Source organism: Symphalangus syndactylus, chromosome 4 (genome assembly GCF_028878055.3).
Source record: "Symphalangus syndactylus isolate Jambi chromosome 4, NHGRI_mSymSyn1-v2.1_pri, whole genome shotgun sequence".
NCBI classification, from domain to species: Eukaryota; Metazoa; Chordata; class Mammalia; order Primates; family Hylobatidae; genus Symphalangus; species Symphalangus syndactylus.
This window is the reverse complement of record NC_072426.2, coordinates 71,870,481-71,885,902: the sequence shown is the minus strand read 5'-3', so window position 1 is coordinate 71,885,902 and position 15,422 is coordinate 71,870,481.

Genomic DNA, 15,422 nt, shown 5'->3' with positions numbered 1-15,422 from the left:
CTGCAGCACAGATGTTCTCCATAGTGGCAGGAGCATTGCTCAGTATCAATAAACACCACCTCTGAGACATAAAACGTGAGAGTTGAGCTAGAAATGGTGATAACAAGAGCCATGAAGACCATTTGCAGGGAAATGCAGTGAGACCCAGGGCTGAGAGGAAACCCATCCCTCTCCATGCAGGATGCCCAATTTCAGAGCATGCTGTGATGGGAGCACTAAGGGCTGCCTGGCCCAGGCTCGGATCTGAGTGCTCAATGGCCAGTTTGCTCTTTGAGAGGGGTACCCAGAGCCTAGTGCTATACCTAAACCCCACAATTTGTGGGTCCCAATCCCTGAGCCCACCCTCTGGTGTTTATCCGCCTAAAGATATAATTCTGCAGGTGCTGGTTTCTGAAGCGGCTCATGCTGTCCTCAGCTCCAGATGTTGTGGGCTGGCTGTAGCCAGTTTAAAAGCAGTAACTCCTGGCTGGGCATAGTGGCTGACATCTGTAATCATAGCAGTTTAGGAGGCCGAGGCAGGCAGATCACTTGAGGTCAGGAATTCCAGACTAGCCTGGCCAACATGGTAAAACGCTGTCAGTACTAAAAATACAAAAATTAGCTGGGCACAGTGGAAGCCTGTAGTCCTAGCTACTTGGGAGGCTGAGGCACAAGAATCGCTTAAACCTAGGAGGTGGAGGTTGCAGTAAGCTGGGATTGTGCCACTGCACTCCAGCCTCTTCCTCTGGGCCACTCAGGAGAGAATAGGTGATCGGGGCAGAGGTGTTGGCCTGGGCTCCTTGTCCCTCTGATCTTTGACCAGATTCCCATATGTGCGTGTGCCTGCCTGTTTTCTTAGCACTCATTGAGATATTTGCAGGCCCTACAGAGTTCTCAAGGTGTCACCTCTGTTCTCAGAAGACAGGTGCAGCTCCTGGAGCCCTGCCCCCTCGTCTGGGCAGGTGTGCTAAGCAGGTGGTGCATCCCCAAGGCAGCACCTGTTCCTCCCTTCTGAGCACCTCTGCCTCAGGTGAGGCATGCGTTGGGGATTCCAAGCTTTCAGGTTTATTAGACTAAATGAGATTCAATTACTAGTGAGACCGGATGCCAAGGCTGGGCTTGAGGGGAGATCAACGTTTTGGTGCTGGGCATGGATTGGCTTAAGCCAGAAGCTTCCTCTCCTGGCTCCTGCTAACTGCTCTGAGAATACACATAGGTATTGGAGCCGCCCTCCTGGCCCCTGGCCTCACCCCGGGGCCTCACCTTGGGCCTAGAGCTGCGGTGCCCCTTCTTGATCTCTTGCCAAACACCAGCCTTAACCAGGGCTCCATCAGCCTCTCGGCGTGTGTCCTGAGGGCAGCTGAGGGAACACACCCTAACACAAGCATTTTCCCAAGCCTTTTCAGATTAATAACTGCCATTTAAAAATAATTAGAAATGATTGATAATTAATTTCAGAAATAGCTCTTGCCAAATAACTCATTAAATGGAATCTCCCTGGTGCCAGTTCTGCTCACTGTCAGGCTTTCAGCCCTCGGGAAAAGGATGCTGAGTTTGATCAAAGTTTCCAGTCGGAATCGTTGACATCGCCGGCTGCTTTTGTGATCCCTGGGCCATCTGATGTCCTAGCAGAGTCTGGACTCTGCAGGAAACCTGCAGGCTGGGATTGTGTGGTGAGGTAGGGGAGGGTTCTCGCAAGGAGTTGTGGGGAGGGTTTGTGTCTCTCCTTCAGGGACTCAAAGCAAAGCTGATAAATTCTCATTTCTATGCGTGTGTCTTCCTGGTCTCTGCTTCTAATTGTTGGGCAAAATGCTGATGTGAGAATAAATATCCAAGCAGCTGGGGCATCTTTCCAATCGTTCAGCATCAGCCCATGGGTAAAGTGGCAGCTGATGCTCCCTGGGGTCTGTGGTCGGCCCGGCAGGCTGGGCTCTGGGCTTCTGTCCTCTGGAAGTTCCTGGCAGGACAGTGATCCTCTGAGGATGGACTTACGCCACCAAGTGTCTGCTGACTGGGTGAGTGAGAGCATGAAATGGGGCTCCACAGAGCTCTGTGGGAGACAGAAAGGAGTGGCGCGGCAGACCACCATTTTCTTCCTTCTCTTTCCAGCTTGGCCCACGGTCAGCTCTGCTCGTGCCAGATACTGCTCCGCTGTGCCTTCTGGGAGCAAGGCCCCTGTCACTAGCGAGACCCCAGAGACCCAAAGAGCTGTGACACAGGCCCCCCGCTTTGGCAGCTCCTGGTCCAGCTGGAGAAATAAGACGTACGCATACGTGAGGAATCAACACAACAAAAGCCTTCCACTGGGGACAGCCATTGTGATGTCCCTTGAGGGGTTTGGGTTCTGGTAAAAGTTCAAGAGAGGAAGAAAGCCCGTACTTTGTGATCCTGGTAATTCTTCACACAGGAAATCAGATTTGAGCTTTGTCCTAAAAGCATGGTAGGATTTGGAAGAAGGTGTGTGTGCGGGTCTATGTGTGTGTCTCTGTGTGTGTATATGTGTATGTGTGTGTGTCTGTGTATGTATATGTCTATGTCTTTGTGTGTATGCATGTGTCTCTATGTGTGTGTATCTGTGTATGCCTTTGTGTATATGTGTGTGTCTGTGTGTATATGTGTGTGTCTGTATGTCTATGTGTGTATGTGTGTGTGCCTGTGTGTCTGTGTGTATGTGAGTCTGTGTGTGTATGTGTTTCTGTTTATGTGTGTATGTGTCTGTGTGCATGTGTGTCTGTGTGTATACGTATGAGTGTCTGTGTCTATGTGTGTGTGTGTGTATGTGTGTGTATATGTATATGTGTGTGTAAGTGTGTGTGTGCATGTATGTATGCGTATGAATGTCTGTGTGCATGTGTGTGTGTCTGTATGTGTATATGTGTGTGTATGTGTGTATGTGTGTGTGTCCGTGTGTATGTGTGTGTATCTGTGTGTCTGTGTCTGTATGCATGTGTGTGTCTGTGTGTATGTGTATGAGTGTCTCTGTGTGTGTGTCTGTGTATATATGTGTGTGTCTGTCTGTGTATGTGTGTCTGTGTGTATGTGTCTGTGCATGTGTGCGTCTCTGTGTGTGTATGTGTATGAGTGTGTTTATATATGTTTATGTGTGTCTGTGTATGTGTGTGTGTCTGTGTGTATATGTGTGTGTGTTTATATGTGTGTATGTGTGACAGGGTTAGAGAAGTATAAATGCCCATGGGGACAGCACAGGGTGCGTCAGGGCCGTGGGTTCACCTGTTGGGGGGTGTGAGGAATGGTGGGAATCCGGCTAGAGAGGTGGGTCAGGGTCAGCCCATGGAGGGCCTTGGAGGGTGGACTTTAATCTGACAGAAACCTTGTTTGGAAGGAAGCGATGAGATCAGGGTGTGATTCCAGGGCTCTTTCAATGGAAGGGACCACAGAGAAGCGTCTGTCAGCCTGATGTGTGATGTGTCAGGGAACCCTGGCTGTGGGGTGCAGGATGGATTATTGAGATGCACAACAGTCTCCTCAGTCTGCAACTCTGAGCTACTGAAGGACACACTGCACCCCCAAAAGCTACTGTTCGGTATTGCGCTACAAATGACATAAAAACCTAAAATAATAATGCCTTAAGGTTTATTTGTTCTCACATTCTGAAAGTTCAGCGGTAGGCAGTTTAGAGATGATATGGTATTCTGTGGCACTGGCGATCCATATGCTTCCAGCTTGTGGATCTGTAGTGCATGCCTTTTCTTCCCAACAGCTTCTCATGGTCCACGATGGCTGCTGCAACTCCAGCCTTCATGTTCCCATTCCAGGCAACCAGAAGGAGGAAGGGATGAAGCAGGAAGAGTATGGAAGACTAAACAAGGTCATTAATTCCTTGACACTTTTTCCATTGACAAGTGGAGTCTATGTCTCCTCCTCTTGAACCTGTCTGTGACTACTTGGTTCACTGGAAGATGGCAGAAGTGATGTTATACCAGTTTCCAAGCTCAAGTCTTAAGAAAATGGCAGCTTCCACACTCTTTAGGAACATTCTCTCTGGAAACCATGAGGTGCCATGTGATGCACCTGACCACACTTCCAGCCATCCCCATTAAAGTGCCAGGGATGTGCATGAAGCCATCTTGGCCCCTGTAGACCAGCCCATCCATCATCTGTCACCAAGTGACCTCAGTGGAGTAAAAAAATCATATCACCTCTTTGAGCCCTAACCAAGTTACTGACCCAGAAAATTGTGAAAAACAGTAACAATGACTGGCATTTTAAACCACTAAGTAATGGAATTTTGAACATTAAGTTTTGTAGCAATAGATAACCTGAAGAGAATTTGCTAGATGGAAGTGGATTGCTGCCATAACAGAAACCTAACACATGGCCTTGGTTTTGAGATGAGGCACTGGGCAAAAGCTGAGAGGACCTCATGAAGATAGTTTTTTGTTGTTTTGTTTTGAGACAGGGTCTCACTCTGTTGCCCAGACTGGTGTGCAGTGGTGTGATCTTGGCTCAGTGCAACCTCCATCTCCCAGGCTCAAGCAATTCTCCTGCCTCAGCCTCCCAAGTAGCTGGGATTACAGGCATGTGCCACTACCACCTGGCTAATTTTTTTTTTTTTTTGTATTTTTAGTACGGATGGGGTTTCACCATGTTGCCCAGGCTGGTCTCAAACTCCTGACTTCAAGTGATCCACCTGCCTCGGTCTCCCAAAGTGCTGGGATTACAGGTGTGAGTCACCATGCCCAGCCAAAGATTGTTAATAAAAGCTGGAAGGACTCCAAAGATTCTGTTGATGAGAGCTTAGAGGAGAATGAGGAAAACATTACTGGAAGCTGAACAGAAAGCTTGGACACACTGTCACCTGTGGTAAACTGGAAAATAGGAAAGTACCTGATGAACTCAGGGATCTTCAGAGAAGAATCCAGGCAGAGATAGAAGACACTGCTGGCATCTCGTAGCTGCCTATGATAAGCTGTAGGAAGAAAGAGTGAACTAAGGAAAGAACTACTAGGGTGCAGAGCAGAGCTCAGAGCAAGTGCAAAGGAGCCAGGACCTTCTGGGTGTGATAACAAACCTGCTTCTCATCTCCATTCTCTCTCAGCAAAAGTGTCACAGTAAGAAATGGCTTCAGGACAAAGATCAACTCTTTGTACAGAATGACCTTGGAGTGAAGATTTCATTGAGTATGACTGTAAGACTTTAATAACTGCCAAAATATTTAAGGATATGACATGCCTGGATACTGGAAGGTGGGGGCTTCTAAGAGTCTTAAAGGCATGCTTTATAGACTTTCTCAGACAATACAGCTTTAAAGAATTTAATGCTATTAGCATTGCTCACAATAGCTTTGCCTATTGCTAAAGGTGGAGAAAGATCTGACATGGAAAGAAATGTGACTTTTGTTTAATGGAATTGACCACTGATTGGTATATGGGTAACCCACGAAGTTTTTAAGGGAATTGTATCAGCTTGGACTAAAAGGATAAATGTAGTACAAAATGAATTTTATCCTGCTGGAATGTTGAGCCTTTTATTCCCAACAGCTTCTCATGGTCCAAGATGGCTGCTGCAACTCCAGTCTTCACATTCCCATTTCAGGCAACAAGAAGGAAGAAGGGATAAAACAGAAGGAGTATGGAAGACTAAAGAGAACCATCAATTCCTTGACACTATTTCTATTGACAAGTGGAGTCTATGTTCCCTTCTCTTGAATCTGTGACTACTTTGTCCACTGGAAGATGGCAGAAGTGATGTTATACCAGTTTCCAAGTTCAAGTCTTAAGAAAATGGCAGCTTCCACACTCTTTAGGAACATTCTGTCTGGAAGCCATGAGCTGCCATGTGATGCATCTGACCACACAGCTAACAACATTCCAGCAGGAATCCAGCTCAGCTGAGAACAGTCGGAGAAGAATACTTCCCTGTGAACACTTCTTATTTCTTATTTCGTTTTTCAGCTGCCATTTCTTACGAAGAAACAGTCAGGAGCCACTGGGAGTCACTACCAGAAAGTAAGATTTTGCTTTAATCAAGTAACTGAAGATATGGGCTTGACTGGATTTCCAAATTGCTATGGACCAATCACGGCTAATGCCTCCTCTCCCTGTCCCTTTTGAATAGATAGTGTTAATTGGAGTTTCCCTTTCCAGATACTACCCTTGTTGTTGAATGGAGTCTGGCATGGTAGGGACATGTCATTATTTCTCTACCTCATAGGTCTTCAGAACAGGCAGAACCAGACTTGTGGAGCTGCTCCTGAAGAAACACATCCAGATGGACCTGGACCTGCTCTAGGAAATAAGATCCTCGACCTTGAACCTGAGCCTGAAGCTGTAATGGGAAGAGACTTGGAAAGGGGAGAGAGTCTTTGCATTTTATATGTGGAAATAATGTAAATAATTTTCCATTATTGACAGAGGGTGGCCTTGGTGGATTAAACAGAAGAATGAGTTCTTTGACACTCACCCACTATGCTTGGGGTGTGGATCCCAAACTAACTGGATTTGATGGTGAGAGGTGACAAAGTGCTAGCAGCCTTTGCTCACTCTCAGCACCTCCTCAGGCCACAGTGTCCACTCTGGCCACACTTGAGGAGCCCTTCAGCCTGCTGTTGCACTGTGGGAGCCCCTCTCTGGGCTGGCCGAGGCCAGAGCCAGCTCCCTCTGCTTGAGGGGAGGTGTGAAGAAAAAGGCGTGGGTGGGAACTGGGGCTGTGCACGGCACTCGCAGGCCAGCGTGAGTTCCGGGTGGGTGCAGGCTCGGTGAGCCCTGCACTCAGAGCAGCCGGCCGGCACTGCCAGCCCCAGGCAGTGAGGGGCTTAGCACCCGGGCCAGCAGCTGCAGAGGGTGTGCTGGGTCCCCCAGCACTGCTGGCCCACCCACACCACACTTGAATTCTCACTGGTCCTCAGCCGCCTCCCCATGGGGCAGGGCTCGGGACCTGCAGCCGGCCATGCCCAAGACCCCCCCTGGTGGGCTCCCACGTGGCCTGAGCCTCCCCAACAGGCACTGCCCCCTGCTCCACAGTGCCCGGTCCCATCGACCGCCAAAGGGCTGAGGAGTGCAGGCGCTGTGGCACGAGACGGGTGGGCAGCTCCACCTGCTGCCCTGGCATGGGATCCACTAGGGGAAGCCAGCTGGGCTCCTGAGTTGGGTGGGGACTTGGAGAACTTTTATGTCTAGCCAGAGGATTGTATATATACCAATCAGCACTCTGTGTCTAGCTCAGGGTTTGTGGAGGCACCAATCAGCACTTTGTATCTAGCTAATTTGGTGGGGACTTGGAGAACTTTTATGTCTAGCTAAAGGATTGTAAATGCACCAATCAGCACTCTGTGTCTAGCTCAAGGTTTGTAAACACACCAATCAGCACTTTGTGCCTAGCTCAAGGTTTGTAAATGCACCAATCAGCACCCTGTGTCTAGCTCAAGGTTTGTAAACGCACCAATCACTGCTCTGTGTCTGGTTAATCTAGTGGGGACTTGGAGAACTTTTACGTCTAGCTAGAGGATTGTAAATATACCAATCAGCACTCTGTGTCTAGCTCAGGGATTGTAAATGCACCAATCAGCACCCTGTCAAAATGGACCAATCAGATCTCTGTAAAACGGACTAATCAGCTCTCTGTAAAATGGACCAATCAGCGCTCTGTAAAATGGGCCAATCAGCAGGATGTGGGTGGGGTCAGATAAGGGAATAAAAGCAGGCTGCCTGAGCCAGCCCCGGCAACCCACTGGGGTATCCTTCCACACTACAGAAGCTTTGTTGTTTTGCTCTCTACGATGACTTTTGCTGCTGCTCACTCTTTGGGTCCATGCTGCCTTAAAGAACTGTAACACTCACTGTGAAGATCTGCAGTAGCTTCACTCCTAAAACCAGCGAGACCACGAACCCACCAGGAGGAATGAACAACTTCAGACGCTCCGCCTTAAGAGCTGTAACACTCACCGCAAAAGTCTGCAGCTTCACTCCTGAAGCCAGCGAGACCATGAACCCACCAGAAGGAAGAAACTCCAAACACGTCAGAACATCAGAAAGAACAAACTCCGGACACACCATCTTTAAGAACTGTAACACTCACCGCGACGGTCCGCAGCTTCATTCTTGAAGTCAACAAGACCAAGAACCCATCAGTTCCGGACACAATGGGGTTGCATTTGAGGCAACTTTATAGCCCAGTTTAAATGTAAATGAAAGTATTATAGGTTAATCCCTGAGGTCGATCGCTAATATAGATCTTCAATTCTAGGAAACCCAAGCTGGGCTCTCAGAGTCGTAAGTCAACAACGTTGCATACAGGAGACAGAGAGAGAGAAAGAATCACCAAACAGAAGAGTGACTGATGGACTTCACTGTGGTATGAAGGTAAAGTGTAAAACGAAATTAAAAAAAAAGAGTGACCAAGCCCCAGGTCTGCATCTGCCCAGCTTGGCTTTCCATTGGGGGCTCCAGGGGGTGCCCCTCACTGGGGAAGGTGACTCAACCTAATAGACCCTGCTTTGATCGTTCAGGAACCTCATACCTGGAAGTCCAGCAGCAGGGGCTTCAGAGGTTCAAGCAGGAAGCAGAGAGCTGGGGAGCAGGTGATGAGATGGGGTTCCTGCTATGGGCTGGGGTTTCCAGCCCCCCTGAGCTGTTGTCACGGGAGGCCACATGTGAAGCACCACATGGAGGTTGTCCCGGGGCTGAGGACCTTTGTGTGACCCTGCCACAAAGTCCTCCTCTCTTCCATCACTCTGTACTCTCACCTTATGTTTTTCTTGTAGCTCTCTGACTGCATCTTTTTTTTTTTTTGAGACAGGGTCTTGCTGTCACCTAGGCTGGAGTGCAGTGATACAATCATAGCTCACTGCAGCCTCAAACTTCTGAGCTCAAGTGATCCTCCTGCCTCAGCCTCTCGAATAGCTAGGACCACAGCATGCATGCCCCTCTCCCTGCTAATTGTGTGTGTGGTGTGTGTGTGTTTGTAGAGATGGGAGCTTTGCTGTGTTGTCTATACTCGTCTGGAACTCCTGGCCTGAAGCATTCCTTCTGCTTTGGTCTCTCAAAGTGCTGGGATTACAGATGTGAGCCACCATGCCCAGTCCTGCACCCAATTTTATCTGTTCTGTTTTTCTAAATTAATGTTAATCTCGGTGTTCAAGCCACTGTTTAGAAATGATGATTACACCAAGATTCCAAGGTCACAGCCTATGTGAATTCCACTGTGGAGGAGGGTGATCACATGCAGGAGACAGTCGCTGAATGCTGTTTTAGCCACTTTGGCCCAGAAATTCCCTGCTGCACACTCCGTTTGCCAGAAATTTGGTTATTTGTTTAAACTCTTAAGTAACTGAACTAAATGGATTCTATTACATACAATCATAATTGCTTCAAGTTAAACAATAAAAACGTTTTACTGCTTTTCTACACCCTAGGTATTATAAAGAAAGTAAAGCAAAGGGTGCCAGTTTAAGCGCCTGGAACTAAGGTTTCTTTTGGGGACAAAAGCTGGAGTTGTCAAATATGCAGACGCGAGTGGTGGCTGTTTTTCCCTATTGTGGAAGTGTGACAGCCCAGGACTGCGGCCACAAAGGAAGGATGAAGGAGAACGAGGAGGCAGGAGAGCTGTTCCTGCTAGCGAGCGATCGCGTTGAGAATTGGCCCGCAAGTCTGGTCTTTATTTTGCCTTCATAATTTTTTCCTAAAATGAACAAATGCCCTGCTATAGAAATGTCAAGCATTTTCCAAATGACATTTCAGGTGGAGTCCATTGAACTGCATTTCTGAGAAAGTACTTAAAACCGAACTTCAGAAGCAGATGTCAGCATTTTGGACCCTCCTGACATGATTAAAGGTGCAGGTGGCAGCTGGCGCTGGGGAGGGGACAGGGCGGGAGCTGGCACAGGCCAGGAGGCAACACCGTTCATCATTCCCCCCTAAAACAACCAGCGCAGTTAAGGAAGTTGGGGAAAGAAGGGCCATAAACTTGAAAACACACATTTTTGCTTAAAATTAGGTATGAGCTCCCATTATAACAGGTAAACAAATAATCCCAGGCTGCCACTGCTGAAGAACCTCCCCTCCCTCTGCCAGCTCCGTGCTGATGAAGCAGTGACCCTCTTGGGCTGCGGCAGATGAGCCCATGTCTGCCACTCTCCCTTGGGTTGGTCTCCCAAATCTGGATTATGTCCAGGGACCTCAAGCTCTGATCATTCCCTCTGAATCACTGGGTCTCAGACAGAGTATGCAGTGGAGTCCCAAAGCGGTCACATGTCACCTTGGGTTGGGGAAGACCGAGGGTCCCAGCCTCCTAGTGTCTCTGCTCACATTTTCACCCCGGCTGCCTCCATGGGCTGTCCTATCCCCTGACAGTGCTACCGGCAGGGGCCCATCCTGCCTGGAACAAGGGGCCACTCTATAGATCCCATTTCAGGAAGAAACGTGGCCTCTCCCCTAATTGCAGGGGTGGAAGCAGAAAAGCAACCACAGGCCTTTTGTTTGCCAACAGAAAGGCTGAAGTTTGGTTCTCCCTGGTTGCATTTCAAAGAAGTCTAAAAAAAAAAAAAAACCCCTCATTTTGCCTAAGTGCTGCCTTCACATCGTGAACATGGACACTTTTATTTGTCTCTGCCCACTGGTTTCGCCACCCCACCTGCTTCTGAGGTGGTCGAATGGGAAAATTACTCATGTCCTGCTAATCAGTTCCAGGGTCAGGCACAGGACGGTGAAGGGGGCCAGTTACCGCAAGAGCTGATGAGTGCTTTATGACACGCTTCTCCTCCACAGGGCGGTGAACCTGGGGCCGCTCTCAGCTTCCAGTTAGGGCCTGGGCTGCAGTTGAGTGTCTTCTGGGGCGCTCCGATTCTGGGCTCACCTGGGGCTCATTTGAATGAGAACCACTAGAATAGCTTTCTACTTAGATCTGCAATTGGTGGCCAGGGTCTGATCTGGAGTAGGAGGAAGCTGTTTCTCACCACCCCCATCAGATGCTGGTGAGCACGGCAGGACCATGGGGTGGTACATGACTCAGCTGGATTATGTGTTCAAAGGAGTATTTGATTTATTAAAATTTGAAAATGTAAAAACCTAGTCTTTCTTACGCTTTTAAGTCCAGCTGACAATAAATCTAGCAAGTGACAGCATTCATTTTCAGCTTCAACTGTTTGATCCCTTTTTGAGCTGTCATCTCACCCAGATGGTCCATTTAAAGGCTTGGAAGCCTTCGTGGGTCCTACCTACTATTCTTAGCTTTCTCTGCAATTTGGTCCAGGCGGCAATTTGCCTCTCTGTCTCCCTTTCCGGCCAAATGCCTCATCATCGTAGGGGAAGATAAATGGCTTAGGAAACACTCAGGGTTCAAACGTGAAGTTACCTCAATTGTAAATATTGAGGCTTGGTTCTCAGTAATTTCCAGTTGCCATGTGTGCTTTGACTATGTGGCAGATGAGTCCAGGGAAAGGTGTATCTTTCACCATGCCTGGCAGAACGTTTCGGGGAGAGCGCCTCTCTCTCTGTGTTTCTCCTCTTGGCTCACTCTTCATCTGGAAGGCAGGTTAAGGTGGACCACAGACACTGTACACCTTGTCCTTAGGAGCCCCACAGTCTATCCAGGCACCCACGTCTGTCCATGGCAGAGCTGACCTCAGGGTCCGGCTCTGCCCTAGGTGGCCCCAGTCTCATCTCAGGCCTGGGCTCAAAGTGAGTTGACTCACTCACCTTGTGCTCCCCTATCTTCTACTCAGCCACGCCATCTGAGCCTCCCAATCTTGACCTTGACTTGGAGCTGTCATTTAGAACTTATCATCAGCACATAGCTAGTCTTTTAGGATTCCTCCAGTCACATATTATATATTTTTGTATTGACGGATACTTCCATGAAAAGTGCTTTTTCAGGTATGACTTGGAAGAGAAATTTATTTCAGGAAAGTTAGGAAACCTTCCAACTTTAAACATGCGTGCACACACACACACACACACACACTTCATGAACTTTTTCAATAATAGATGATTAAAGAAGTCTGTGGAGAGTTCTTAATGAGCCCCTTCTATGTTGTCTAGGAACAATGATCGTTAAAATGATAGGGGGGGAATTGAATTATAAATTAAAGGTGTCCAGGGTGTCCCTGATCATTTACGGGCCTGAACCCCACTAATGACATGGGGCTGGGGCTGAGTGGCCTTCATCCGGCTTGTTGAAAACCAGTAGTTGTGTAAGACTCTGACTAGTTAATTTGAAAGCTGCTTTTGGGATCGATATATTTAATTTCAAGACCTTAATTCATGAGAAAGTTTATTCAATGAGGAACAGGCACGGGGCATTGAGCAGAGCAAAGAGAAGTGTCCACTAGGCCCACTGCACCAACGCTGCGTCTTTAACAGCTCTGGGGTTGGGCGCGTCATGGCTACAAGAAAGCGCATGACCGCTTCCCTGTTTGGTTTGGTTTGTGTTGTGTGTCAGGGCGCGGGGGTTTCTGCTTTCACTCAAGTTGATTTATTTTCCTTTTCCTTGGTAATTGTGAAAAAACAAAATAAAACCTCCTGTGAGCCTTTTGGAACTTCTGGAAAAGTCCCTTTGCTGTGAACTGCTGAATCTGAGAAGAGTTTTGAGCAGGGCTGGAAACCATTTTTCAGCACCTTTTCTTTCCTGGGGTGTGTCTGGGTGCACACAGGCTCCCCACAAGGCAAAGGCTGTCCTTGGATGGTTGGCAAAATGCACCACACCAGAGTGGGTTGTGTTGGCAGGAGGCATGAGAAAACCTTGCTGATGGCAGGGGAGGACAGCGACACCACGATGGGAACAAAATCCTCCTCCTTACCTCTAATTACAAAGAGGAAAAAGTCACTGAAAAAAAAAAAGTTTAAAATGTCTTAATATAAGAGTCATATATAATCCAAAGCTACCAAAGGCCAAGTGTTTAGGGGGAAGTTTCTGGTGGTTAACCCCACTTCAGGGGGATTTAAAGTGGTTGTGGTGAGGATTTGGTTCCAGATATGCGTCCTGTCAACCTGGGTGGGTGTTCCTTTTGGTGGAGCCTCTTAAAAAATGAGGGAGTGGCTGGGTGCAGTGGCTCACACTGTAATCCCAGCACTTTGGGAGGCCGAGGCGGCCAGATCACCTGAGGCCAGGAGTTCAAAACCAGCCTGGCCAACATGGTGAAACTTCATCTCTACAAATATACAGGCATGGTGGCAGGCGCCTGTAATCCCAGCTACTCAGGACGCTGAAGCAGGATAATCTCCTGAACCCAGGAGTCGGAGGTTGCAGTGAGCTGAGATTGTGCCACCGCATTCCCGTCTGGGCGACAGAGCAAGACTCTATCTCAAAAAAAAAAAAAAAAAACAAGAGAGAAAGTGGCTGGGTGCAGTGGCTCATGCCCATAATCCCAGCATATTGGGAGGCCAAGGCAGGAGGATTGCTTGAGCCCAGGAGTTCCAGATGGGCCTGGGCAATGTGGCAAAACCCAGGCTATACAAAAGCCATAAAAATTAGCTGGGCATGGTGGTGTGCACCTGTAGTCCTAGCTACTGGGGAAGCTGAGGTGGGAGGTTAGCTTGAACCCGGGAGGTGGAAGTTATAGTGAGCTGAGGTTGCACCACTGCACTCCAGCCTGGGTAACAGAGTGAGATCCTGTCTCAAAAACAAAACAAAACACACACACACACACACACACGCAATTTATTTCTCATGATTCTGGAGCCTGGGAAGTCCTGACTGAGGCCCCAGCAGATTCTGTGTCTGGTGACAGTTTGTTCTCTGGTTCACTGACAGCCACCACCTTCTCGTTGGGTCCTCACAAGGTCGAAAGGATGAGGTAACACTCTTTTTATAAGAGAACTGATATAGATTTTCCCCTCCAAACATCGCATTGAAATATGATCCCCAGTGTTGATGGTGGGGCCTCGTGGGAAGTGGTAGGTCCTGGGAGCAGATCCCTCATGAATCACTTAGTGCCCTCCCTGCAGTAATGAGTGAGTCATTGTTCTATTGGTTCATGCAAGAGCTGGTTGTTTAAAAGAGTCTAGCACTTCCTCCCCGCTGTCTCGCTCCCTCTCTCACCATGTGACACACAGGCTTCTCCTGTGCCTTTCACCATGATTGGAAGCTTCCTGAGGCCTCACCAGAAGCAGATGCCTGCACAATGCTTCTCATGCAGCCTGCAAAACTATGGGCCCAAATCAACGTCTTTTTTTTTTTTTTTTTTTTTTTTTTTGGAGACAGAGTCTTGCTCTGTTGCTCTGTTGCTCAGACTGGAGTGCAGGGGTGTGATCTAGGCTCACTGTAACCTCCGCCTCCCAGGTTCAAGTGATTCTCCTGCCTCAGCTTCCCAAGCAGCTGGGATTACAGGCATGTGCCACCACACCTGGCGAATTTTTGTATTTTTAGTTGAGAAAGGGTTTCACCGTATTGGTCAGGCTGGTCTGGAACTCCTGAGCTCTGGTGATCTACCACTTTATAAATTACCTAGTCTCAGGTATTCCGTTATAGCAACACATATAGATGGATACAGACCAAATCCCTTTCATGAGGTTTCTGTTGTCATGACTCAATCCCCTCCCAAAGGCTCCCCTTCCTAATACCATCCCCTTGGGGGTTGAATGTCAGCATTTGAAGTTTGGGGAGACACAGTCATTCAGACCATGGCACTATCCCTGGGACAGTTTTCTCATAGGATCTGGCGCTGTCTGGGGACTGTCATATCTTTCTATGAGACCCTGTCCTGCGCATTTTTTGTTGCTCCCTCACCTTCTCCTCTCAACCTCATGAGACCTGGTCCAGTCTTCTGCATACCCACTTCTAGAAAGCATTTAAGGTGATTCCTAACATATAGAAAATAGAGTGAGACGAGAGAAATAATTTTCAGATTAAATAAATTCTAGTTCTTTCTAGATCTGAGAACCCAAGAGTTGATGCCTACAAGATGCCTTCTACATAGAAATACACACATGAGGCTGGGCGCAGGGGCTCACGCCTGTAACCCCAAAACTTTGGGAGGCTGAGGCAACTGGATCACTTTAGGTCAGCAGTTCGAGACCAACTTGGCCAACGTGGTGAAACCCTGTCTCTACCAAAAAAATACAAGAATTACCTGGTTGTGGTGGTGAGCACCTGTAGTCCCAGCTATTCAGGAGCCTGAGGCAGGAGAATCACTTGAACCTGGGAGGCGGAGGCTGCAGTGAGCCGAGATCGTGCCACTGTACTCCAGCCTAGGCGACAGAGCAAGACTTTCCATCTAAAAAAAAATTAAAAAAAAAAAAACAAGAAAGAAATACACACAGGAGTGCATCAAAATCTCAGAAATCACCACTAAATAACTTTTCTATGTAGCCCCAAACCACCTGTTCCCCAAAAACCATTGAAAAAAAATTTTGTAAATGAAATTAACAGAACAGCATCAGGGTTTGAGATGATTGACTCTGATGTTGAAAGAAGCTCTACCGTGGGTAAAATGCTGTCAGACAGCATCACCTGCTACAGGGAGATCTTTCACGAAAGCAAGAGTCAGT